Source organism: Ahaetulla prasina, chromosome 1 (genome assembly GCF_028640845.1).
Source record: "Ahaetulla prasina isolate Xishuangbanna chromosome 1, ASM2864084v1, whole genome shotgun sequence".
NCBI lineage: Eukaryota > Metazoa > Chordata > Lepidosauria > Squamata > Colubridae > Ahaetulla > Ahaetulla prasina.
In genome coordinates, this window is record NC_080539.1 from 363,474,887 (window position 1) to 363,501,214 (window position 26,328).

At 41.6% G+C, this 26,328-nt stretch overlaps 1 protein-coding gene across 5 annotated transcripts in view; it reads left to right on the forward strand.

Annotated features, from left to right (window-relative positions):
• CSNK1G2 (casein kinase 1 gamma 2) overlaps positions 1-26,328 on the forward strand; it is a 107,635-nt gene that overhangs the window by 2,536 nt on the left and 78,771 nt on the right. The window contains exon 1 of one of the 5 annotated variants that reach the window (XM_058163388.1): positions 1,276-1,410. The exons of 2 other annotated variants lie outside the window; for them this stretch is intronic. The gene's annotated coding sequence lies outside the window, so the exon portion shown is untranslated. Of the gene's footprint in view, positions 1-1,275; positions 1,411-2,868; positions 2,894-26,328 lie in introns of those variants that run through there. 2 more of the 5 variants (XM_058163390.1, XM_058163391.1) reach the window with 2 other exon arrangements.

The window sequence follows — 26,328 nt, forward strand, 5'->3', positions numbered from 1 at the left end:
GAGGTGGAGTGGGGGGGGTGTTTGCTTTTGTGATCCTTTTGCAATGGAAAGGAAGCAACAGCATGCTAGGCCTGTACTTGATTTTATAAACAACATTTTGAGCGCTGAGTTGTTTATTGGTTCAAAAATCTTTTTTTTTTTTACAAAAATAAATACAACAATCCACATCAAAGGTGGATTGAGGCCGGTAGTTAGAGCTTCTGGGCTTCCTTGCATGTCAAAGGTGCTTGTTTGTAAAAGGAAGAATGAGATGGAAAGTAAACAGGTGAGCCCCAGATTTCTTTTAAGTGCCCCTTTCCCCCCCTTTTTTTCATTTTCCATTGGTAACCAGCTTTCCCACCCTGGTTGGTCTCTCTATACTTCTAAACAAATTATTACTAATCTCCATAATCAGGCCGTGTTTGGGGAAAAGAAAAAAAAGGGGGGGAGGCAGATGGAAGAAGAAAAAGAGTGGAAGGAAGGGAATTAAAAATTCTGTCAAAGGTTTTTGTGTATGATTTGATTGGCATGATATTCATAAACTGAAGATGGGTGCAGTTTGGGGAGTTGGGGAGAGATGGGGGCTATATTTAATTTTTATCCTTTATTGAATAGGTATCATGGACCCAATTGAATCAACCTTCTGTTTTTCTTCCAGTTTTTCTTCTTTTTATTCACACATAAGCATGAAGATTTAACTTCTGGTCCTCCAGGCAGTGTTTTATATGGTATTATCCCCCACCTCCCCAGTCCCTGTTTTTTATTGCAGTCCTTTTTGTGATGTATCTTTTTTGTATTTTAAGCAGGGGGATTCCATGCAGCAACCACAAAGCCTTTGTACTTTTTACCCCCTCCTCAAAACCTGTGGTTTGTTTTGTTCAACGCGAGTTGTAAATTAGAAGGTGGTTTCAGGAGATGCAAATGTTTGTAGATTAGATCCAGTTTTGCATGGCAGTTGAACATACAGTTTAAGTATTGCACTAAGTATAGTCCGAAGAAATACTTTCTTTTTGTTTGTACAAACATGTATGACTTATTTCCAGACTGTTGAAAACGAGTGTTTTCAGGGTTAAATACAAAGTATTTTAACAGCATCGCTTTTCTCATAACCTCTATATTTTCTGTGGTTCTTTTATTCCCTCAGATTGTTCCGTATTTTGGTGTTTATATTTTTAATTTCCACGAATCAACTTAAGTGAATTCATGCCAGACTGTAAAGCAAGTTGATATAGTTGGATATTACCCACCCTCCCTTTCCAAAAGGTGTTTGTCTGTAATTGTATTCATAAAGCCAGTTTCTTGCCTTTATTTATTTCAGGTCTTTCTAGATCTGAAATTGAAAGTGTGTGAAATCCTTTGCCAAAGGAACTACAGACCAGGAAATACATAAGGTTCCCCTCACCCCCACTTTCTCTGCAAAGAATGCTAAAGGTTAGTTTTTAAAAATAAAATAGGGAGGAAATTCTGAAGTTGCAGAATAAGGACATATGGGAACAGTCTTGTTTAATTAAGATGAGGGAATTCGGTACATGTGCCAAGTCTGAGAGGCAAAAATAAAATAAAACAATACTTTGCTTCCTTTCTGCTTTCTCCACCCAAACCCATCTCCACCCCTACCTAAAATTTAGATGATGAGGGTCTTAGGGCTTCACCCTTTTTGTTTCTGTCTCTGAGGTATATGATAGATTTAGACTGAGAAATACCTGACTTAAAGCTTCAGGTTTGGAAGGAATTCATGTAAGTTTTTCTTTTGTTAGGGTAGTTTCAGATTGACTGAGTTTATTTAAAACAAGGTGAGCCTGTCAGGCGTTAACTTTCTGGTTGCATGAGATCTTTGATCTTGAACCATCTAGTAGTAGCTGCTGGCATGTGCAGTACCGTGCGGGCAGGAAAGAGTGTGCCATGACTTGGCTGTTAACCTTTGCATGTCTCCAGGAGAGGATTTCCCTTGCATGCATATTTGCACACTGAGAAAGACACTCAGAAATGTGACACTCTAGTCAGCTGTTCGTAAAGCATAAATCAAGTCTGTCGTTTACAACTCCCAGAATTCCTAGGCAACCCTTGGTAACCATCAGTATGGCAATGTGGATTGTGGCATACTAATAGCCTTCTCCGTGTTACCATGTAGAAGTAAATGTTTGCAGTTCTGGGGCTTCCTTAACAAGGAATCCAATCTGTTCTTTACTCTAGAATTCCCCCATTGTTTTGAAGATTCCCTTGCCATGTGCAGCTACGGTACAGTGCCCATTTTAAGCACGCACGCCATCCTAGCGAGGCTGCAGTAATATTGCATATGCTTCTTGGGGCTCTGTCATGGCTTTCTGTGATAAACATTAATTATTTAACCGACTGGTGGATGTGGAAAGTAGAAAATAAAAAATAATCCTCTTTGTTAGCTTTTTTGTTGTTGTTGTTGCTTATGTTTGAGAAAGGTGCATTCTCCTGAAAGCAGCAGCTTGTCTGGAACAATTGGGGTGGGTGGGAAACCCCATCCATCATATTTTTACTTGTTCCTGTTAGTTGATAAAGACAGAAAATCTAATCTTTGACCATTTTGGGAGCGCAAGGAAGATGGCAGGAAACATGTGGGTGTTATAATCAATTTATCTTTCCAGTTTCATTCCCTTTTTCTCCTGAAGCTATCTTGAAAAAAATATACTGTCATGGGATGTAAAAGGCCAGTGTTAAATAGGTGTTCTGTTTGTCACCAATCTCACAATGCTACTGTGTGAGTGTTAATCATTAAAAGTTATTTGGACTGTTGATTTTCACATTTGTGTCCTGGGACTACTGGATATATTATTTGCTGATCTTTGGTGAGCAAAATTAATGCTGAGATACAGCCTTTCTTTAAACAGAACTTGTCAGCCGTGATTGATCTTTCTTTGCAGGACATTGATGTGAATGGCACGTAAGTGGCTTAAATGCAATTTTGGTTCATGTAGGGTGAGGTGTGACAAAATTGCCCAGGGCTATCCAGGATACGAGAGGATGCTTTTTAAATGTCTCTCATTTAGAAAGAATGTTAAAAACCATGATAGAGGATTAACATATGTGAAAAATGTTGCCTTAGAAATGCTGGGCACAACCTTAAATGTTTGGTTTTTTTTAATTCATTGAACCAAATAAATATGAGGCACTTAATTTTGGGAACGGTGCAAAAATTACAGAACCAAATTCAGTTCTCGGCTCTTTTTTCCTCTTATGGAGAACATTCCTCCCCACCTGTCTGCAGGAATTGTATAGAACCTTTCCTGTTTTGTTTTTAATCTGCTTTAGACAAAATGAGCTGTGCGAATGTCATCGCAGGAGTTAAAAAAAATAAGTGACTCAGCAAATGGTTGAATGCACCAAGGAATTTTGTTCTAAGTAGAAAGCTACTGTTCCTTATCAGAAAATATTGGACAACAATTGCCATCAGCCCCAACTAACCTGTGATCATGAGTTAAGAAAACTGCATTCCTAACAGTTCAAAAGAGCAACCGATTCCCGTTCGTTCAGGAAGTGAAGAAACTAGCTCTGGGCCCATTACTTAAGAACGTACATCGTCAATGGAGCCAAGGTCTTTCCAATAACAAGGCAAGGTATTAGCCCTTGCTTTTTGGATACAGATAGTCCTCATTTAGCATCTGCGTCATTTAGCAATCATTCACAGTTATGACAGTGATGAAAAAGTAACTTTACCAGTCCTTGCATTTATGTCCTTTGCACGTCTGAAAAGCAAAGGAAAGCTGAAGCAAGATCATTTAAGTATAGTTGGTTTCATAGAGTGACTGCCTCATTAATGACTGAATGGCCAGTCCTAGGTGTGGTCACTAAGTGAGGACTACCTGTGTTAGTACTAGCAACAAAGGCATGCTGCTTTTGAATGGGGAGGTACTTTTAAAGTTGGGAGAGAGTAAAGATCTGCTTATATTTATATTGCTTTCCTCAGTACTGGAACAAACTCGAGCTGTAAAGCAATAATTTAAAGATCTCTTCTGCATCTGTTGAATAGGCAGATCCATTTAGCCAACTGGTCAATAGGCTTCTCTGTCATACATTAGTTAACTCTGCCACTTTTTAAAAAAATCTAGTTAAAATATATGCTTTTTCCACATCAGTAAGCATCCATGCATCCTTATGCTTTAGAATAGCAGTTCCCAAGCTAGAAGCTTTAAAGACAAGTCCAGACTTGTTAAGGCATCATATTGGATTTTTCTGTATGGAATTGATGCTTCAATGGATTAGATTGGATTACAGTTTCTGGCCCTCCCCTGGCAAATAGGTATGCTGACTAGTAGTTAGAGAGTTTGTCGATCAAATCAAGAGGGGAAGGGCTGCTAATGAGTGTGTCATGGTATCTCCCCCCCCCACCATTTCTTAAATGTGTGATCAGTCATGCCAGCCTTAGTGTCCACATGATAGTTCATAAGCAGCAACTGTGATCACAAGTCACAAGAAGATCTCACAATAAAACTACTTGTGTAGGTAGTAGGTGGATTCATTTCTGCCTTTGTTTCTATTTCATTTTAGGGTTTTAGAGTTGCTACCTATGTTTTTTAAACAACAAATGTGGAACAATAAAATAGGAATAAAGTGGAAGAAATAAAATCTTATCTTGAGTGAACTAGAAGTACAAGGAGAGGGGGTTGATTGGGATACATTCACACGTGTGTGAATATATTCTTACAGTGGCAATAGTGGAGAATGTGTATAACTCAAGAGTGAATTGTTTGACTTTGGTACTTTCTGAGCTAGGTGTTTTTAACATTAATTAATGTTACCTAATCTAGTAATTAAAGAGATGCGGTGGCTTAGTGGGTAAGACGCTGAGCTTGTCGATCGAAAGGTTGGCAGTTCAGTTCGAATCCCTAGTGCCACGTAATGGGTTACTCCCGTTACTTGTCCCAGTTTCTGCCAACCTAGCAGTTCGAAAGCACGTAAAAAATGCAAGTAGAAAAACAGGGACCTCCTTTGGTGGGAAGGTAACAGTGTTCCGTACGCCTTTGGCGTCATGCCGGCCACATGACCACAGAGACGTCTTCAGACAGCACTGGCTCTTCGGCTTTGAAATGGAGATGAGCACCACCCCCTAGAGTCAGGAATGACTAGCATGTATGTGCGAGAGGAACCTTTACCTTTACCTTTTAATCTAGTAATTGCTTAGCTTGTGCAATGGAGGGTCTATTATTCATAGAATCATAGAGCTGGATGGGAACTTGGAGATCTTCTACTCCAACCCCCTGCCCAAGGCAGGAGTTTTATACCATCCCAGACCAATGGCTATCAATATCATATCTTTTCTTGAAAACTTCCAGTAATTAATTAAACATCTGCAAGATTAAAACCAAGTTCAGAGAAGACCCCTGGACAATTGTCATAATTCATTAGGAAAGTAGAATAACAATAATAAGTGGTATAAACTTGGTGCATTCAAGATAAATTAGGACTGCAGGTCCCAGGATTCTCAGAGTCTAGGCAACATATTGGCTATAAAATAAGTGGGAAGACAGGAAGTCCTTGACTTACAGTAGTTCTATTTAGTGATGATTCAAAGTTACAACGGCACTGAAAAAAGTGACTTATGACCATTTTCTCACATAACCGTTGCAGAAACCCCATGGTCACATCATCAAAATTCAGATGCTTGGCAACTGACTCATATTTATGACAGTTGCAGTGTCCTGCAGTCATGCTTTTGCATGACCTTTTGCAACCTTCTGACAGGCAAAGTCAATGGGTAATCCAGATTCACTTAACAACCATGTTACTAACTTAACAAATGCAATGATTCACTTAACCACGGTGGCAAGAAAAGCCATAAAACGGGGCAAAACTCACGTAGGGAATGTTTCACTTAGCAACATAAATTTGGGCTCAATTGTGGTCCCAGCTCGAGGTTTACCATAATGTCATTCCAGGTCTGGAAAGAGTTTGGCTGAAGAAAGCTAACCCACATTAATATAGTGTGTGCATAGACATGTGAAAACTTTCACTTTCTAATCCGCCAGGTTTTAATCTGTGGTTTTGAGAGTGCCGAAATACTTTAAAAACTCTGTGTCTGGTCACAGATTGTAAAGTTGCATCATTATGGTGATCTGGTGATTTGGTGATGGAGTTCGGGGTATCTAAGAGTGGTTAGAGTGCAGAACTGCAGGCTACTTCTGCTGATTATCGGCTGTCAGCATTTTGGCAGATCGGATCTCACCAGGCTCAAGGTTGACTCGGCCTTCCATCCTTCCGAGGTGGGTAAAATGAAGAGCCAGATTTTTGAGGGCAATTGGCTGGCTCTGTAAACCGCTTAGAGGGGGCTTTAAAGCACTGCGAAGCGGTATATAAGAGTAAGTGCCGTTGCTATCTGAATAGGCAGCCGAGGATGGTTGTAGGAGGCCTACAGATGTTCTTCTAGCCCACTGTTTCTCAATCTTGGCCATTTTAAGATGTGTGGACTTCAGCTCCCAGAATTCCCCAGCCAGCATGGGGAATCTTAAAATGGCCAAGGTTGAGAAACAGCGCTGTGGCTTTTTGACCCTATCTTAAATAAAGAGCAGGCCGATGCAACAGGCCGCGTGCAACTTGCCAAGCAGCCTTGGGCGACCCAGTGGCAGTTCTTGAAAACTAATCTTGCTGCCACCAAATGTTGCCACTACCTGGAAGATTCTGCCATGTACATTTTCTCTCCCACAACTCCAGGCCTTTCGGATACTGCTAGTTCCAATGTTGCACTGCTAAACAGAGGATCTGCATGCCAGCTATTCCTTGGCAGCCCAATATTATTTTTCAAGGTTTCTTTCCCCCTCTACAAGTTGTGCAGAGACCAGAACTACTCCATGCTTCAAATAGGTATTTGTGTCCATATACAGGTAGTCCTCAGCTTACAACAGTTCATTTAGTGACCGTTCAAAGTTTACAATGGTAACTTATCACTGAAGTCCGTTAAAAAAGTGACTTAACGACCGTTTTTCATACTTAAGAACGTTGCAGCATCTCCATGGCCATGTGATCAAAATTCAGACACTTGGCAACTGACTCATATTTATGACGGTTGCAGTGTCGTGGAGTCATGGAAATCACTGTTTCTGACAAGCAAAGTCAACGGGGAAGTCAAATTCACTTAACAACCGTGTCACTAACTTAATGCAGTGGTTCACTTAACAACTGTGGCAAGAAAGGTTGTAAAAAGGGGCTGTTGTGACCTAGGCCCAAGTAGTTATTACCAGACACTTATCAGTCCTAAACAAACGTAGTTTATTAGAGCAGCTGAGAATTACTTCATTCTCAGCTTAATCCAAATTAATTCCAGAACAAATCCTTTAGAAAAAGTCCTTTGGCCTTATCACAAACCTTTGTCTTCTTTGGCACAAAGCCCCCCAAAGTTCAGAAACAAGAGACTCCGCCTAGAAATCAATGTAGCAACATTGCTTTCCTACAAAAAGCCCAAGAACGATTGCTGCTCTTTTAAGCCTTATGGGAGGGGCCATTCATCTCCTGGCCTTACTCCCGAGTTGTCCTTTTTGCTTTAGCTGTTCTTGCCTTCTGGCAGCTCTTCGCATGCGTGCCCTAGGAACAGGCTCCTCCTGTTTCTCTGCCTCTCTGCTGTCCACCTCTGGAGGCTCTGGAGTCCGTGCATTGCTCCTAGATGGCCCTGGCCCCATCTCTACCTCCAATGCAGAGCCCTCGTCTTGGCCTTCCCCAGAGTCTAGGACTGGCCCATGGTGGTCCTCACTGTCCGACTCTGCTGCTAGCTCCGCTGGCTGCTGATGGACAACAACAGGGGCAAAGCTCACTTAACTTTCACTTAGCAACAGAAATGTTGGGCTCAATTGTGGTCATAAATCGAGGACTACCTGTACATCCTATATTTGGGGTGGACTGCCAAAAATGAATCTGAATCCAGGTTGGGTATCTCTAAGAAAGGACCCCTTAAGAATCCACCCACCCTTTCTAATTTACATAGATTGGGAGCTGAATGGTAGATCTTCTCCAAAGTTTAAACCTCCCCCTCCCATCAACCATCACTCCCTGGAATTAATTTGGCCTTACTGCCCCTTGCATTTTGCAAAGAAAATCAAATCGGCATTGTTCCGATGTGCCTTCAGCTCTAATTGATTGTGTGTGCTATCACAGGGAATTTGAACTGTGTTTTCCTTCTTTGCATTGTATTGCAATTTCTATCTTTTTGCTTTGTTAATTTCTATTTTTTTGTGCGTGTGTTTGCTGCTCGTTGCCTTGAGTCCAACAAGTTTGGGACGGGTTGTAAATTCAGGTGTTAGATTGATTGCCTGTTGACATTGGAGTTAACGTTGCTCATGCCGTCAAAAGGGAATGATAAAGGATGCTACTGGAGACTGGATAGTACAAAATCAAACGGTTAAATCGATCAGGGTGTTTCACTGTCCCTACAGGGAAAGGTTAGATGAAAAGCTATGGATCAGCCAAAAAACTGCACCCAGAGCATTAAAGTAGAGTTCAGAACGCCTGTTTCTTTCATTTGCAGTCTGGGGGAGAAGGAATATAAATTTCTCCAGTTATGCATGTGGCGTGCAAGAGCCCTTATCTTCTCATTAATCCTTACTATTAATATTTATTAGTATGATTTTATCTGTTATCAGATTATTATTTTTTTTGTTAGCTGAGTGTCCTCTGGCTAGAAGGACAAGATATAAATCAAATAATACCAAGTAATTGAAAATTTGTAAAAGATTCCTCTGGGCAACTTGAGAAAAATCACTTGTTAGACTTTTATTTATTTTCAGGCTTTAAATAAAATAGAAGAATAGAATAGAATAGAACAGAATTTTTTATTGGCCAAGTGTGATTGGACACACAAGGAATTTGTCTTGGTACATATGCTCTCAGTGTACATAAAAGAAAAGATACGTTCATCAAGGTACAACATTTACAACACAATTGATGGTCAATATATCAATATAAATCATAAGGATTGCCAGCAACAAAGTTATAATCATACAGTCATAAGTGGAAAGAGATTGGTGATGGGAACTATGAGAAGATTAATAGTAGTGCAGATTTAGTAAATAGTTTGACAGTGTTGAGAGAATTATTTGTTTAGCGGAGTGATGGCCTTCGGGAAAAAACTGTTCTTGTGTCTAGTTGTTCTGTTGTGCAGTGCTCTATAGCGTCGTTTTGAGGGTAGGAGTTGAAACAGTTTATGTCCTGGATGTGAGGGATCTGTAAATATTTTCACGGCCCTCTTCTTGATTCGTGCAGTATACAAATGCAAATATAGAAAAACAACAACCCCACCTCCTTAAAATACAGGTAGTCCTTGCTTACTGAATGCCTTGGTACAATGGTGTTAAAATAACCTGATTTGTGACTAGTCCTCACATTTAAGATAGTTGGACACATCATGGACAAACGATTGCCATATAGGTGCTTCACAACTTGTGTACATTCGCAACTGCCAAGCTGAATTTATGGAGTGCACACAAGTAAAAATCACAAATTGTGGTCACATGATGTCTTGCTTAACGATTGTGGTGGTTCACTTAATAACCAAGTAGGAAGTGATGTTGTTACACTTGTTGCAGTAATGTTATTTTCCACTTAACAATAGAGTGGCCCGTCCCAATTGTAGTCCCTAAGTGAGGACTACCAGTAATAATGGGCTTGAAAACTAAGATAAGCAGCTGATTATCAGAGTGGCGTTTTCTATAGCAGGGATCTCCAACCTTGCTCCCTTTAAGACTTGTGGACTTCAACTCCCAGAGTCCCTCAGCCTGCAAAGCTGGCTGAGGAACTCTGGGAGTTAAAGTCCACAAGTCTTAAAAGGACCAAGGTTGGAGACCCCTGTTCTATAGTGATATCCGTCTTCCAGTTTATTCTCAGAGGAGCTTTACCATAGCTATTCTGAGGTTGCTGGATAGAGTCTATCTTACTCTTAATTTTTCATAAGCCTTAATACTGGTTCAGTACAGGTAGTCCTCGACTTACAGTCATTTGTTCAGTGACCATTTAAAGTGACAACAGCATTGAAAGTGATTTATGGCCGCGTTTCACACTTGTGACCATTGCAGCCTCCCCATGGTCGTGTGATCAAAATTTGGCAATGCTTGGCAACCGGCATGTATTTATGACAGTTGCGCTGTCCTTGGAAGGGTCATGCGATCACAATTTCTAACCTTCCCAGAATTTCCCACAATTTCTAACCTTCTGACAAGCAAGTCAATGGGGAAGTCAGATTCACTTAACGGCTGCGTGATTCACTCAAGAACCATTAAGTGATTTGTTTAAAGCTGTGGCAAGGAAGGGCTTAAGCGAGGCACAACTCACTTAACAACTGCCTTGCTTAGCAACATAAATTTTGGGCTCATAAGTCCAGGACTACCTATACATTTATTTCATGTTGTTTGTTCTGATTTGCGGGATTGCCCTACTGTTCAATTTCTCATCCTTCTGGGCCTTTTACGCTGCAATAGGAAATTGCTCTTGGTGGAAACACCATGTTCGAAGCAGCAGACAAGCAAAATGGTCTGGTTTGGAGCAGGGAGCGAAGTAAATGGACCCCGAATCTAGCATTGCTACTTCTTCCAAGATTTGCCACCTTGCAGAAGAGCAGGGAGGAAGAAGGTGGCCCCTTTTTCAGAGGAATTGGCAGCGCAGTTTGGCAAAACAGATGGCAAACCAGGGCTCGTTCCTCTGTTCTGCTAGCCTGCAATAGCAAAGCGAACAACATACGGAGTTTTTTGGCTGGTGTGCTGATCGCAGTAGGCCAAGGATCCTCCTGGGGGATAAAGCTCTTTCCCATCTTGATGGTTGCCTGCACTTTCTTAGAAAGGCCCTGCCCGCTCCTTCTGTTTCAGCTGCACCTGTGTATTTCAGTGCTATATCTGTCTCTCTATCTGCTGCATAATGCTTGCTGATCAGAACAGCCTAATGGGAACAGACTGTCTGAGTTGAGTGTTCCTGGTAAATTCCATGCCTGCCTCCCACCAGTTTCAATGCAGAGCCTAATGGCATTGGCTAATAAATACAGACCAAATATTGGCAGCCGGGAAAGGTTTCGGTCATTATTTCAGGGAATAATTTTTCCAGCATGGGGGAAACGACTTTCATAGAGCTCCAAGTCATCCTGTAGTGAATTGTGCTGCTGTCTTGCTTTTTTTTTCAAGGTTTATCTCCCCCCTCCCCCCCCCCCGGAGAATTTGTATTTTTTATTTTTTAGATGTTGTAGCTATGGGGCCAGGCCGTAACGCAGGTACAGTAAACGCAAGGCCCCTCCTTGCAATCCTATTAAAAGTGTGACTCGGTGAGCTGGTAGTTGAATTTGGACTAAATATTCCCAATATTTTTGTAAAAGTAATTTATCAGGGATATTTTTCAGTCCAGTCGGCTTAGTGGATCAAAAAAAAAAAGTGGATATTCCTGAAACGATAGTTTCTTGGGACTGTGACATTCTGTTCCCAAACTGAGACTGGGGATTCGCACTGCCAATATCATGATTGATTGAATAAGGCACAGTTGGCTGGGTTCACCATAGTGGCGCAGTGGTTAGAATGTGGTATTGCAGACTAACTCTGCCGATTGCCAACAGTTTGATCCTAACTGGTCAAGATTGACTCAGCCTTTCATCCTTCTAAGGTCGGTAAAATGAGGACCCAGATTGTTGGGAGGGCAATATGCTGACTCTGTAAACGGTTTAGAGAGGGCTGTAAAGCACTGTGAAGCGGTATATAAGTAAATGCTATTGCTATTGCTATTCACAGATTCACAAAGCCATAAGGGAGTGGTTTGATTTGAGTTAGCATATAGGTAGTCCTCGTCTTACGACCACAATTGAGCCCATATTTATGTTGCTAAGTGAACAATTTGTTAAGTGAGTTTTGTCCCATTTTACAAGTTTTCTTGCTACTTTTGTTAAGTAAATCAGTGCAGTTGAAAAGTTAGTCACGCAGTTGTTAAGTGAATCTCGCTTCCCCGAGGATTTTGCTTGTCAGAAGGTTGCAAAAGGTAAATCACATGACTCCGGGATGCTGCGACTGTCATAAATATGAATTGATTGTCAAATATCTGAATGTAAATCACGTAACCGTGGGGATGTTGTAGTGGTCATAAGTGTGAAAAACGGGCGTAAGTCACTTTTTTCAGCACTGTTGTAACTTTGAATAGTCACTAAATGAACTGTTGTAAGTCAAGGACTACCTGTATTGTGCAAACAGTTATTGTGATGTATGAATTGTGATTTGTGATTGAGCACAATGTGTCAACCCATCATGTTACGGCTTTGTGTAGTATATGAACCCAGTATATGGGTTTATTTAGATCTTTAATACTAAAAGTCAGCTGTTATAAAGGTATCTACCCGAGAACTACAAGTAGTCCTTGACTTAAGAACCATTTGTTTTGGCGATCATTTAAGTGGCATTGAAAAAAGTGACTTACAACAAGTCCTCGCATTTACGACTGCTGCGGCATCCCCACAGTCACGTGATCAAAATTCCAGTGAATGGCAACTACAGTGTATTTATGTTGGTGGCAATGTCTCTGGGTCATGTGATCACCGTTTGTGACTTTCCCAGCCAGCTTCTGACAAGCAAAGTCAATGGGGGAGGCTGAATTTGCTTAAGAACCGCATGATTCACTTAACCGCAGTCATTTGCTTAACAACAAGGTGCCAAAAAGGGTTGTAAAATCTGGCACAATGCACTTAACAGCCATTTTGCTTAGCCATGAAAATTCTGGTCCCAATTCTGTGGCTGTTAAATTGGGGACTACCGGTAATGGTAGCATTTTGACTTGACCGAGGACCCCTGATCTAAACTCCACACAGTGGTTTAGATCAGGGGTCACCAACCTTTTGGACCTCAGTGACCACTACATACTTTTAAATCCCACGGACCACTAATATGATCTGCCTAATGACCGGCTGGGTGGGCTTGGGTAGGTGGTCACGTGACTAGGTAGGTGTGGCCAACTCAATGTCACTCACATCGAGGGGCACCTCGCCAGCATCTACTCACCCCTCCCCTCCCAGCCACTTCTTGCCTCCCTGCCTGGTCTCCTTAGCCAGCTCTAGTTTGAGGAACCCTGATTTAGTGCAATATTAAAAAATGCAAATAATTTTTCTGCGGACCACCAACATTTTCTCACGGACCACCAGTTAGTGACCGCTGGTTTAGATCAGTGTTTCTCAACCTTGGCAACTTTAAGTCACGTGGACTTCAACTCCCAGAATTCCACAGCCAGCAAAGCCAGAAACTTCAATGCTGGGAGTTGAAGTCCACGTGACTTAAAGTTGCCAAAGTTGAGAAACACTGGTTTAGATACCCAGGTTATCTTTCTGGTCCCAAACTTTCAATTACACTGTGGCCTGGTGCTTGCAAACAACTTATTGATTATTCTAAACACTAAAGTTGGACCCCCATTTTATAGAAGTCGAGGCCATATGGTTTGCACATATCTAACAGCAAAGATTCTCCTCGCACATATGTGCTAGTCGTTCCCAACTCTAGGGGACGGTGCTCATCATCTCCATTTCAGAGACGCCTCCGTGGCCATGTGGCCGGCATGACTAAATGCCAAAGGCACACGGAACGCTGTTACCTTCCCACCAAAGGTGGTCCCTATTTTTCTACTTGCATTTTTTACGTGCTTTCAAACTGCTAGGTTGACAGAAGCTGGGACAAGTAACGAGAGCTCACCCCGTTATGCGGCACTAGGGATTGGAACCACTGAACTGCCGACCTTTTGATCAACAACCTCAGCATCTTAGCCACTGAGCCACCGTGTCCCTCTTCGGCTTTGAAATGGAGATGAGCACTGTCCCCTAGAGTCAGGAACGACTAGCACATATGTGCGAGGGGAACCTTTATCTTTAGAGATCTGCAAACCATATAGCTTCGATGTCTGTGAAAGTGGCGGTTGTTAACATTGCTTGAATCAAACTTTAGTGTTCACTTTTTTCACATCCATGCTGCGCTTAAAATAGTTTCCCTATGAATAAAGCGAAATCTAGGACCTCAAATTCCTGATCATCTGCAGTTTTACTTGTGTAACAGAAGTGAAGATTATAAATTGAAGACCCTGTTTGTGCAGCGGGCACAGAATCGCCTAAGGAGACGAGGTTGTAAATCAGTTTGCAAATACAACATTTATCTGTGTTAGGAAAACCAACAAAAAAATTAATAGCATCCTTTGTTAAAAGGCAGGTGAGGAATTGCTGTTATTTCAAATGTTAACAGGATAATAGAGTTAATGGAGGGACCTTGGAGGTGTTCTAGTCCAATCCCCTGCTTGGAGGTGTTCTAGTCCAATCCCCTGGCCTATATCATTATTGCAGTTACTGAACTGTAGTTCTAACCAATCCCGGACAGATGTGGGAGAATAGAATAGAATAGAATAGAATAGAATAGAATAGAATTTTTTATTGACCAAGTGTGATTGGACACACAAGGAATTTGTCTTGGTGCATACGCTCTCGGTGTACATAAAAGAAAAGATACGTTCCTCAAGAATTCTAAGGTACAACACTTAATGATAGTCATAGGGTACAAATAAGCAATCAGGAAACAATATCAATATAATTAGAATATTCACATATATATTCAGCACAAAGCATAAAAATACAACTGCACAGACAGTTTTTAGGGCTTCTAGAGTGGCCTATCTTATACCATGGTTAGGGTTGATTGATATCCACTGTTTTTTTTTAATAACTCACCTGTGGATGGTGTTTTTATGGTTTTTATATACTGTTTTCTACTTTTATATTGTTTTACTTGTTGTAAGCACACACACCCAGTCGTGCTTGAGATGGATCGCTGTATAAATTGAAATCATACATTAATAAGAACTGCCAGTGGTTCGCCCCTTCTTATTTAAGGAAGTTGTTGAAGCCTTTTAGAATAGCTTCAGTAGATTTTGGTCTTTGACTTCCAAGCAACTTCCCCCGGGTTTACGCCAAATACCTAACCTTCGGACCTTCCGCCGTGAATTGAAAACACATTTATTTATTCGCGCGGGGCTGGCTTAAATTTTATTGGTTTTAAATTTTTATTATTAATTTTTAATGGGTTTTAGTTTTATATGTTCCAAAGTTTTAGGCCAATTATGTAATAAGTTTTTTAATTCGTATTTTAATTGTATATTGCACTGTTTGTTTTACCTTGGCTGTACACCACCCTGAGTCCTTCGGGAGAAGGGCGGTATAAAAATCGAATTAATAATAATAATAATAATAATAATAATAATAATAATAATAATAATAATAATAATAATAATAATAATAATAATAATAATAAGCATGTTAGTATGCATCTGTGTGTACACACACGTGTATTCTATTCTATTCTGAAATCTATTCCTATTCCTATTCTGAATTCTGAATTTTATTCTATATCTGTCTGAAAAAGTTAATTTTATTTTTTTGAAGTTTTGTGTTTTCTTTTAACTTTGTGTCAGCATTATAATGTATCAGTGGCTTTTATCTGTCTGACATCTTTCTTTTGCTAATTATGAATTGCAGCTTAACGTGTTTTTTTTTTTACTTCTTTTTCAATTCTTTTACTAAGTTCTTCATTAGCTCAGCAAAATTAGTGATTGGGTAAATTGAAAAACAAATAAACAAAGGTGATTTTGGTGGGGAGCAGAATTCCCTTACTCTCTCTATAACAGGGGCCTCCAACTCCTGGTCCATGGACCGGTCCGTGGCATGCTAGAAACTGGGCCACACAAACAAGCGAAGCTCCATCCATGGGATGCAGGCAGCATATGGAACCACACCCTTTCCAGTTGGCAGAAAAACCTCTTTCCACAGAACTGGTCCCTGGTGCCCAAAAGGTTGGGGGCTATTGCTCTATAGGATGATATTGCTAGAGAAGAAACGGCTCTAACTCTCCAGGAAATTAATGAGTTCCCTCAAAAGGATAAGCTTACTGCATTTACCAGTCTTAAATCACATCGGTCTTACACGAAATAGCTCATAATTTGACAGTAATACTCATTAATATTTCGGCTTCTTTTTCTTCCTATTTTGCTGTTCAGATGTAATACTTTTGTGAGTATAATCCTTAGTTTTAAATCTCCTGATATACAGGTAGTAGTCCTTGACATATGACCATAATGGAGCCATTATGGTCACAAGTTGGAGTGAATGTAAAACAGGTCAGTCACATGACCAGACCAATTTTACAATTTTTTTTTTTCAGCAGTGGTTAAGAAAACACGGGCACACAATACAAAGCTGTGCAAAGGCACCCTTTGCATAGAAGTTCTTTGAACAGGGAGTCCAGATGGTGCACTGGGTCTTTTCTGGGGCAACCCCATCCAGTACTAAAAATGGTATAGTCCTAGAACCAGAAGGCCCCCAATCCCAAAACCATGGGATCTTGCCAGGGTTCACTGAAGTCTGTCCTTTCCCATCCAGACCCCCACAGCCTCCAGGCACTGGGGTGAGACAGCCGTGACATCACTTAATTTGCCAGGAGCAGCAGTGTTTATTTTGGCTTAATGGAGATATGTAAACCAGTAGTTCAACTCAGCATGATGTATCAACCAACCCTTTATTTTTATTTTTTGCTAAAAATAGATAAACTTCCTCCTCCCAAAAGGCCTGGTTAGACTATCACCAGCTGATCTGAAGCTGTCATAGCAAGAAATCTTTAAACCAGGATATTTAAAGCAATGCTTCTCGACCATAGGGACTGGCTGGGGAATTCTAGGAGTTGAAGTCCAGCCATCATAGAATAACAGAGTTGGAAGGGACCTTGGAGGTCTTCTACTCCAACCCCCTGCCCAGGCAGGAAACCCTACACCACTTCAGACAAATGGTTATCCAACATCGTCTTAAAAACTTCCAGTGTCGGAGCATTCACAAACTCTGGAGGCAGGTTGTTCCACTGATTAATTGTTCTCACTGTCAGGAAATTTCTCCTTAGTTCTAAGTTGCTTCTCTCCTTGATTAGCTTCCACCCATTGCTTCTTGTCCTGCCCTCAGGTGCTTTGGAGAATAGTTTGACTCCCTCTTCTTTGTGGCAGCCCCTGAGATATTTGGAACACAATCATGTCTCCCCTAGTCCTTCTTTTCATTAAAGTAGACATAGCACACAGGGAGTCCTCCACATATGACTGGTCATTTAGCGACCATTTGAATTTACAACATATCCCTAAAAGGGGATTTTACGACCCACATCTGAAGTTCTGGCAGTTGCCCCACCCCCCGACTCCCTGTAGTCATATGACCGCACTTCGGACACTTGGAAACGTGGCTGCATTTATGTCTGTTTGCATTGCCCTGCAGTCACATGACCATGGTTTTATGGTAGGTTAGCTGAAAACCAAGACTTCTGGGTTTTGGCAAAACTGCATCATAGGGATATTTTTCAGTCCAGTCAGCTTACTGGATCAAAAAAAAAAGTAGATATTCCTAAAAGGATAGTTTCTTGGGACTGTGACATTCTGTTCCCAAATTGATACTGGATTCACACTGCCAATATCACGATTGATTAAATAAGGCACAGTTGGCTGGGTTCACCATGGTGGCACAGTGATTAGAATGTGGTATTGCAGGCTAACTCTGCCGATTGCCAACAGTTTGATCCTGACTAGCTCAAGGTTGACTCAGCCTTCCATCCTTTTAAGATCGGTAAAATGAGGATTGCTGGGGGCAACCCCCTGCTCAAGCTGGAGACCTGATATCATTACTGAATTACAGTTACTGAACTGTAGTTATAACCAAAATCCCTGATGCGGGACTCTTGAGGATATTCACATATCATATATTCAGCATAAAGCATAAAAATGCAACTGCATAGACAGTTTTTAGGGTTTCTAGAGTGGCCTATATTATACCACGGTGAGGGTTGATTGATATCCACTGATTTTTTTATAACCCACCTGTGGATGATGTTATATGTTGTTACGGTTTTTATATACTGTATTCTGCTTTAATATTGTTTTACTTGTTATAAGCACCCCCCCTACCATCACATGCTGGAGATGGATCTGTATAAATCGAAATCATACATTAATAAGAACTGCCAAGGGTCCACAACCCCTGGTTCACAACCTGGTGCCAGGCTGCAGCCTGTTTAGAACCGGGCCATGGAAGTGGTGGGGGTGTGCGCGTGCAAAGCTACATTTGTGAAAGTGCCATGTGCACATGCACACACAAAACCATCTCCTCTCCCCCCTCCCTCCCGCTGCCTCCACCGGTCCGCTGAGCAAGAAAGGTTGGAGATCTCTGCCATAGAGCGCCACGGTGGCGCAGTGGTTAGAGTGCAGTACTGCAGGCTACTTCTGCTGATCACCAGCTGTCAGTAGTTTGGTAGATCGAATCTCACCAGGCTCAAGGTTGACTCAACCTTCCATCTGGGTAAAATGAGGACCCAGATTGTTGGGGGCAAGATGCTGACTCTTTAAACCGCTTAGAGAGGGCTCTAAAGCACTGCGAAGCGGTATATAAGGCTAAGTGCTATTGCTATTGCTATAGAGAACAACAAGTTTGCTTAATGACTGTGGTGTTTGTTTTATGATCACCTCGTTTGCTTAATGCAGCAAATAAAGTTGCAAAGTCACATGGACAAACCCGTTTTATGACCATTATAACTTATGACAGTTATGAGCAGACTTGATTACAATGGTAACTCAAGGACTGTTTCTGTATTGGTGCCATGGCAAAATGAGAGTAGTTATCTCCAAGTGAGGAGATAAAACTCAGCTGAATGGAACACTACTACCAACTCTTGGTTTGCTGGCGAGTAGCCCTTAACTTTGATTATTGTTGTCTTAGAAAAATGGGCAGTGAGGCCCCTAATGGCTGATGTTGGTCATTTCATGGCATGCAACGGTTGCGGATTGAGGTAGGAGTTGTAGCAAAGTTAACCCAGTGATGAAGCCATTTGCCTCCTCACTTTGCCTATTCCCAAGCTCAGAGACCCATAAGAGCCAAGGTGGCGCAGTGGTTAGAGTGCAGTACTGCAGGCTACTTCATCTGACTGCTAGCTGCAGTTCGGCAGTTCAAATCTCACTGGCTCAAGGTTGATGCAGCCTTCCATCCTTCCGAGGTGGGTAAAATGAGGACCCAGATTGTTGGGAGCAATAGGCTGACTCTGTAAACATCTTAGACAGGGCTGTATAAAAGCACCATGAAGCGGTATTATTGCTATTGCTATCTTGTTTATTTCTTTATTAGATTTATATGCAGCTAAGTTGATGTACTTTTGTGGGGCCTGTCATAACTTTGAATGGTCACTAAGCGACTGGTCATAAGTCAAGGACTAGATTTATAAAGTTTTGTATATATTTTTGAGAATTGTATGCCGGAGTGGCCTATCATGAGTGCAAATAAAAAAAAAACAACCATGTAAATGAATAATGGTTACTGCCATTATTAACATTAATAGCAAATGTCACAAATGATCATCAACTGTCAAGCCCTCCGGACCGATTGCTTCATGGACTGTGTAGTCGGTCCGCCATTAAAAGGAAAGCTATTTCATGAGGTTGGTGACATTATGGAGAAATGTGATCTGATTTCAACCCCTGTGGAAGATTCTGTTCAACAGATGATGCAGGTTTGCTAAGTGGCCTTAAAGATGGATCAAGAGATGCTTTGGAAGTTGCTGGAATTCCAGCTGATGTTTTTCTTTTGTGTCGTGTATTTTAATGAGATAAGTTAGGATAACAAGAACGGAAAGCTTTTATTCATGTCTCAGAATGCCATGCTTGGTGTGAGCGACTACGGGTGTTTGCTATGCCTGTCTGCTAATTTATATAAACCAGAGCAAAGGTTGGTTAATATTATGCATAGAAAATTTAAGTGTGGCTTTTTTCCTCCTGAGGAAACAGGTTGTACATCAAAGTGCTCTGTTGTGGCAGAGTTCTCTCATGGTCACTGTATTTAACTTCATTTGTATGAGTATTTTTTCTCAATTCCAAAATTGGTTTAGCTGTCTTGTTTCCTAGATATATTATTTTAATTTTTTGGTCGTCCCAGAATTTTTCTTTTTTCTCTTAGACATGCATGGCTTGGCATTAAAAAAAAATTATATTTAGATTTAGAGACACCTGGAGCTTGCTTTTTTAAAAAATAAAATAAAACAGCATTTGCACAAATGCCTTTCCCCCACTTCCATGGATGTGCAGTGTAGAATTAAGCTGTGTAACTAACCTTCAGATTGTTGCTTTTTTTAAATAAGAGAATACTGTAGCAGTCCCCAAACTTTCTGGCTTGGCGGCCTGGTGGGGGATGTGGGGGAGAGGCTGGTATTAGTTTTGTCCTTATAGATTGTGTGTACAATCTTGTACATTCATTACACACTCAATATTTTACAGTTTTGCCCTTGGAGGAAAAACTGCTTGGAACCAAAAAAAAAAAAAAAGGACTACTGAACTCTTGATGTTATTTAGTATTAAAACATCATCAAAACACAAAAATAGTGTCTTGATTTTCACTGATGGGATTTGTGTAAGCAACAAGATAGGAGAAATTGTTGAATGTGACTTTGTGAGAGAGGATGGGAGTAGAATATCATCTTCCTTCATTCTTCTGACACTCCCTAGAGCAGGGGTCTCCAACCTTGGCAACTTTAAGCCTGGCGGACTTCAACTCCCAGAATTCCCGAGCCAGCAAGTCCGCTAGGTTTAAAGTTGCCAAGGTTGGAGACCCCTTCCCTATTGCTATCCTGGATGTCTTTATCTTTTCTGCCCAAATTTATTATGGCTGCCCAACTCACAGAAATGCATCTCTGGGCAGCACATGATTATAAAACAAATCACAATTATCTCGACTTTAAAAACCCCAATTTAATTAAAAAAAAAACACCACTTGATCAGAGCAGAGCCACATATCCTGGGTATGGATGAATAACATCCTGCTCTGGATGTCTGAAGGAATATTGTGGATATTCTTGCAAATAACCCTGTCCTAAGCCCTATAGGACTTTATAGGCGATAACAATCACCTTGAATTGTTTCCAGAAGCCTATCAGGATCGGTTGCAACTCAAAAGTAGAAGTGATCCATGGCCATTACCATGTATGGCCTGCTACATTCTGGATAAGAGAAACTCCTCCAATTATAACCACTTGTTTAGCAACCATTCAAATTTACAGCAGCACTGAAAAAAGTGACTAACAACCAATCCTCATACTTAACCACTGCAGCATCCTCAATCAAATGCCCAGCCAAGTGGCCAACTTAAAATTTGGACACATGATGACTGGCATTGATTTACAATGGTTACAGAGTCCCAGGGCCATGTGATCATCCTTTATAACCTTCCCAGATAGGGGTCATAAAATTGGGTGTGACTCACTTAACAACTGCCTTGTTTAGCAATTTGAAATTGTGGTCGTTAAGTTGTGAACTATCCGTAATAGCAGCTTCTGGATGGTCTTCAGAAGCAGCCCCAGGTAGAGCACATTGCTGTAGTCCAACTGAGGGGTTGATTTGAATGACCCCCAGCAGGACCTCCTGTCTCATATTGTGGGAATGAAAGATGTGAGAAGGACTTTATATGACAACTCTTCTTTATTTCATTTGGAGAGTTAAAGGGGTAAAAGTTCCCCTCGCACATGTATGCTAGTCGTTCCCGACTCTAGGGGGCGGTGCTCATCTCCATTTCAAAGCCGAAGAGCCAACGCTGTCCGAAGACGTCTCCGTGGTCATGTGGCCGGTATGACTAAACGCCAAAGGCACACGGAACTCTGTTACCTTCCCACCAAAGGTGGTCCCTATTTTTCTACTTGCAGTTTTTACGTGCTTTCAAACTGCTAGGTTGGCAGAAGCTGGGTCAAGTAACGGGAGCTCACTCCGTATGCAGCACTAGGGATTCGAACCGCCAAACTGCCGACCTTTCTGATCGACAAGCTCAGCGTCTTAGCCCCTGAGCCACAGTGTCCCTTTGGAGAGTTAAAATGGGGTAAAATATTGAAACCTGAGAAGTGATTTCAATTTCTTTACTCACTGAAGCCCCAATGAATTAGGAAAGACTTATCTTTTTCAGAGATTGAGTTCTGTCTTAAGCAGAGTGGTGCAAATTGCCGGATAAATTGTGTGGAGAGAGAGAGACAGAGACAGAGAGAGAGAGAGAGAGAGAGAGCTTTTACCAAAGCACACAATTTTGTCTGCCTTCACAGACTAGCAAAACCCAGCTATTCTTGACACGGTCAGTCACTGGGAGTAGACAGAAACCCTCTTGTCAGCTGCTTGCTTGGTAGACGTGGTTAATATGGATAAAATGCCTCATTCATGGCCGTCTTACCCTCTTGCCAAACTGTGGGCATCGCATTTCTCCTGGGCCACGTGTCTTGCAGAAACAGCTGGAACAGATGAGGACCATAATGGTCGAAGTGTCTGCTGGCCAGCCAAGTGCAAATGAATTCTCCTTCTGTTTTGCAGTCAGGAGGTACATCCAAGGGAATAGCAACAGGCCGCGAAAACCCCCCACACATTTTGACATTCCTGCCATAAGGAAGTCGCTGTGTGTGAATTAAGACGCTGGGTTCAGCTTCATGAAAAATTAAGCATGCCTAATGCCTTAGCTGGAGCACATCTGCCCTAGTGTGAGTGTTGTGTCTTCTGTCTTGAAGACAATGCAAAACCACAGAATTAGAGATAACTTCTTTAGGGAACTTTGTCAGTTGAAGTGACAGCTAAAACAGATGCTCTGCATGCAAGAAAATCCCAGTTTTATTCCTGCAATGTCTGTCTAATCTGGGAAACAAATGAAAAAAACTCAGGAGTCATTCTGACAATCCAAGGGCAGATAATATTTTGCTAGTCGATTCAAACGTCAGAAACAGTTATAGGTCGACTTGGTAACGTTTTGTTAACTTAAGTTTCACTCTCGTTGCAAGGGGAAATCCAAAGAAATTAACCAGCATTGGGTTTTCCCTGATTGGTTGCAACGATCAGGTTAAAAATAGCTTCGGATTGTATTCATTTATTTATTTAATGCATTCCCGGGCCACGTTCTACGCAGCTCCATTGTGAAGCATTCAAGCCTTAAATGCATTGAAGCAATAAAGTTCTTGCAGCAAATTGACCCTTTTGTTATGAAAGTGGAGGGGTAAGCAGAAACAAAATAGAAACTATGCACCCCAAACAAATTTGTGAAAGTTGCTAGCGCATGAAAAAAGTCACCTTTATGCAAATAGGCTGCCCCATGAATGTAGTGCCACCTGTTGCTGAAAGAGTTCTTGTTAGTAGTCTTGAGAGATTAGAAAAGTGCAGATTTGTGGAACCTTGTTTAAAAGATGGCCTTTCATTCTTGAGGGAAATCAATCAGACTAGAGCTGGAAGGGATCTTAGAGATCTTCTAGTCTAGCCCGCTGCTCCAGGAGGAGACCCTACCATTTCAGACAAGTGACTGTCCAGTCTCTTCTTAAAAATCTCCAGTGATGAAACACCCACAACTTCTGATGGCAATCTGTTCCACCGGTTAATCGTCCTCACTGTTAGGAAGTTTCTGCTTAATTCCAGGTTGCTTCTCTCTTTGATTAGTTTCCATCCATTGCTTCTTGTCCTGCTTTCAGGTACTTTGGAAAATAAATAGTCCTCCCTCCTCTTTGTGGCAACCTCTCACATACTGGAATTCTGCTATCATGTCGCCTCATGTCCTTCTTTTCTCTAGACTAGCCAAACCCTGCAACTAGTCTTCATATGTTTTAGTCTCCAGGCCTTTAATCATCTTAGTTCCGTGATGGCGAACCAATGGCACACATGCCACAGCTGGCACGCAAGCCATTGGCCAGCTCAGCTCCACCGCACATGTGCACATGCGATTCCCATGGCCCGTTTTTGGCCCAGGAGGCTGCAGGGAGGCCTGCTAGGCCAAAAACGGGGGGCGGGGGGTCACGCGCAGGGGGCAGGGAGTGTGTGGGGGGGTGCGCATGCGTGGGGGGGCGCGCATGTGTAGGGGGCGTGCATTGCATTATGGGTGCAGTCGCTTTCAGCACACGACGAGAAAAAGGTTAACCATCACTGTCTTAGTTGCTCTTCTTTGCACTTTTTCCCCAAGTCTCAACATCTTTTTTGGAATGTGGTGACCACATAAAGGTTTCCACCAGCAAATGCTTTCCACAAGAGCATTCCAGGAGAGATTTGGTTGCACTGTTGAAGCCCATGTGCGTTATCACCATCTGAAATGGTGAAAACACACATGGACCATAGAAACATAGAACATTGATGGCAGAAAAAGACCCAGTGGTGCATCAAATCTGCCTTTTGAGGTTTTCTTTTTGTTTTTTTCTTGATTTATTATTTATTTATTTGTTTGTTTGCCTATTTGTGTTTTATTATTTGTTTATTATTTAAACATTTGTTTAAATAAACGTTTGTTGGGCAATAGATATCATCCCAAGCATGTTTAGACTCCCAAGCCATGCTACAAAACTACTGGTTGGAGCTAGGACAAAAAATCAGATTCTATTTCATTTTCAATAGATTAAATTTACAGTTCATTTTATCGATTGCTATAATTTAATAATTTCCCTGTCTTCTCACATTACACATCAGAACTGAATAACTTTTAAAGTGTTGAAATCCCAGATTATCCCTGTCTACCTAGACTGGAGTTTTCCTCACACTTTTTCTGTGTGTGTGTGTATGTTTTTTTCCTTTTTCAAATCCCTCTTCCTCATTTCATCTTTAAAAGCAGACACATATTTTACTTCAGTGACTGGCTCATGCGGAGAAGCATGTGTGTGCTTATTATTTTTAGAATTTTCCTGCTTTTCAATCCCCATGCCACCTCTTGAAAAAAAAAATACCTCTTTTTTCCATTGTGACATTTCTAGTTCCCTTTGGTATCGCCTGGGGTGGATGTGTTTTTTCCACCTCAGCATGGCTTGTCCTGAAATGAAAAGCATAAGGATTAATGGAGGGTGGGTAGCAGAACACTTCTTATTTAAGTATGGGGGGGGGGAACAGAGGGAGCATTCATTCATCTCTCTCATTCCCCCCTCCCATGGCTGTCATGAATCAGGAGAGCATATAAGTCTTGTCCTGATGAACCACTTAGGTGTGTTTCTTTTAGCTAGGCAGGGAAGGGAGAAGGAAAGAGAGGGCAAATAAATAAGAAAAAAAAAAGTCAGAAGCGTGACAGCTACTACAGCAGTTGTTGTTAGTTGCGAAGTCGGGTCTGACCCATCGCGACCCCATGGACGTTCCTTCAGGCCTGTCTTCCTATCATCTACCATCCTCTGGAGTCCCATTTAAGCTCACGCCGACTGCTTCCATCCAGCTACCTTGTTCTCTGCCGTCCCCTTCTTCTTTTGCCCTCCGTCTTTCCCAGCATTAGGCTCTTCTCCAGTGAGTCCTTCCTTCTCATTAGGTGGCCAAAGTATTTGAGTTTCATCTTCAGGATCTGGCCTTCTAAAGAGCAGTCAGGGTTGATCTCCTGTAGGACTGACCGGTTGGATCGCCTTGCAGTCCAAGGGACTCCCAGGAGTCTTCTCGAGCACCAGAGTTCAAAGGCTTCAATTCTTGGCACTCAGCCTTCCTTATGGTCCAACTTTCACAGCCATATATTGCAACTGGGAAAACCCTAGCCTTGACTATGCACGCTTTTGCTGGCAGGGTGATGTCTCTGCTTTTTAGTAAGCTATCTAGATACAGCATATAGATAGAGAGATAGAGAGATAGATATAGATATATCTAGATACAGCAGTAGCTTCTGTCTGATTTAAAACAAAAGATTTTCATCTCTGAAGGTTTTAACTTTTGTGGTGTGCCAATGTTGCCAGCAAGTGTGCTTCCCCTTTGTTAGACATTTCTTGGTTGGGGAATTGGGAAAGAGAGGTGTGAAAAGTGATAGGTTGCAGTTTTGTCAGAACTCTAGCTTTTGATAAAGTGATTTTAATAAATATTGGGAGGGTAGGCTCGGTTAAGGCATAAACAGCCTTGAGGCAGGAAATGGGTCATCCACGAGCAGCGATTTGAGCTTTTTTTTTTTTAAATTTGTATTTATATCCCACCCTTCTCCAAAGACTCAGGGTGGCTTACACTATGTCAAGCAATAGTTTCATCCATTTGTATATTATATACAAAGTCAACTTATTGCCCCCAACAATCTGGGTCCTCATTTTACCTACTTTATAAAGGATGGAAGGCTGAGTCAACCTTGGGCCTGGTGGGACTTGAACTTGCAGTAATTGCAAGCAGCTGTGTTAATAACAGACTGTCTTAGTCTGTTGAGCCATCAGAGGAACAAGCTCAACTATGCTAAACGTAATACAGACTTTTTGGGGGAGGGGTACCATCTTGAATTATTTTTCTTGGCACGCCTAAGGGCGTATAGCAGGGATGGACTGCTGGGGGTTTGCAGGGGTTCAGGAGAACCTCTAGCTAAGATTCGGTGCAGTTTGGAGAACCCCCAAATCCCACTCCTGGCTGGCCCCA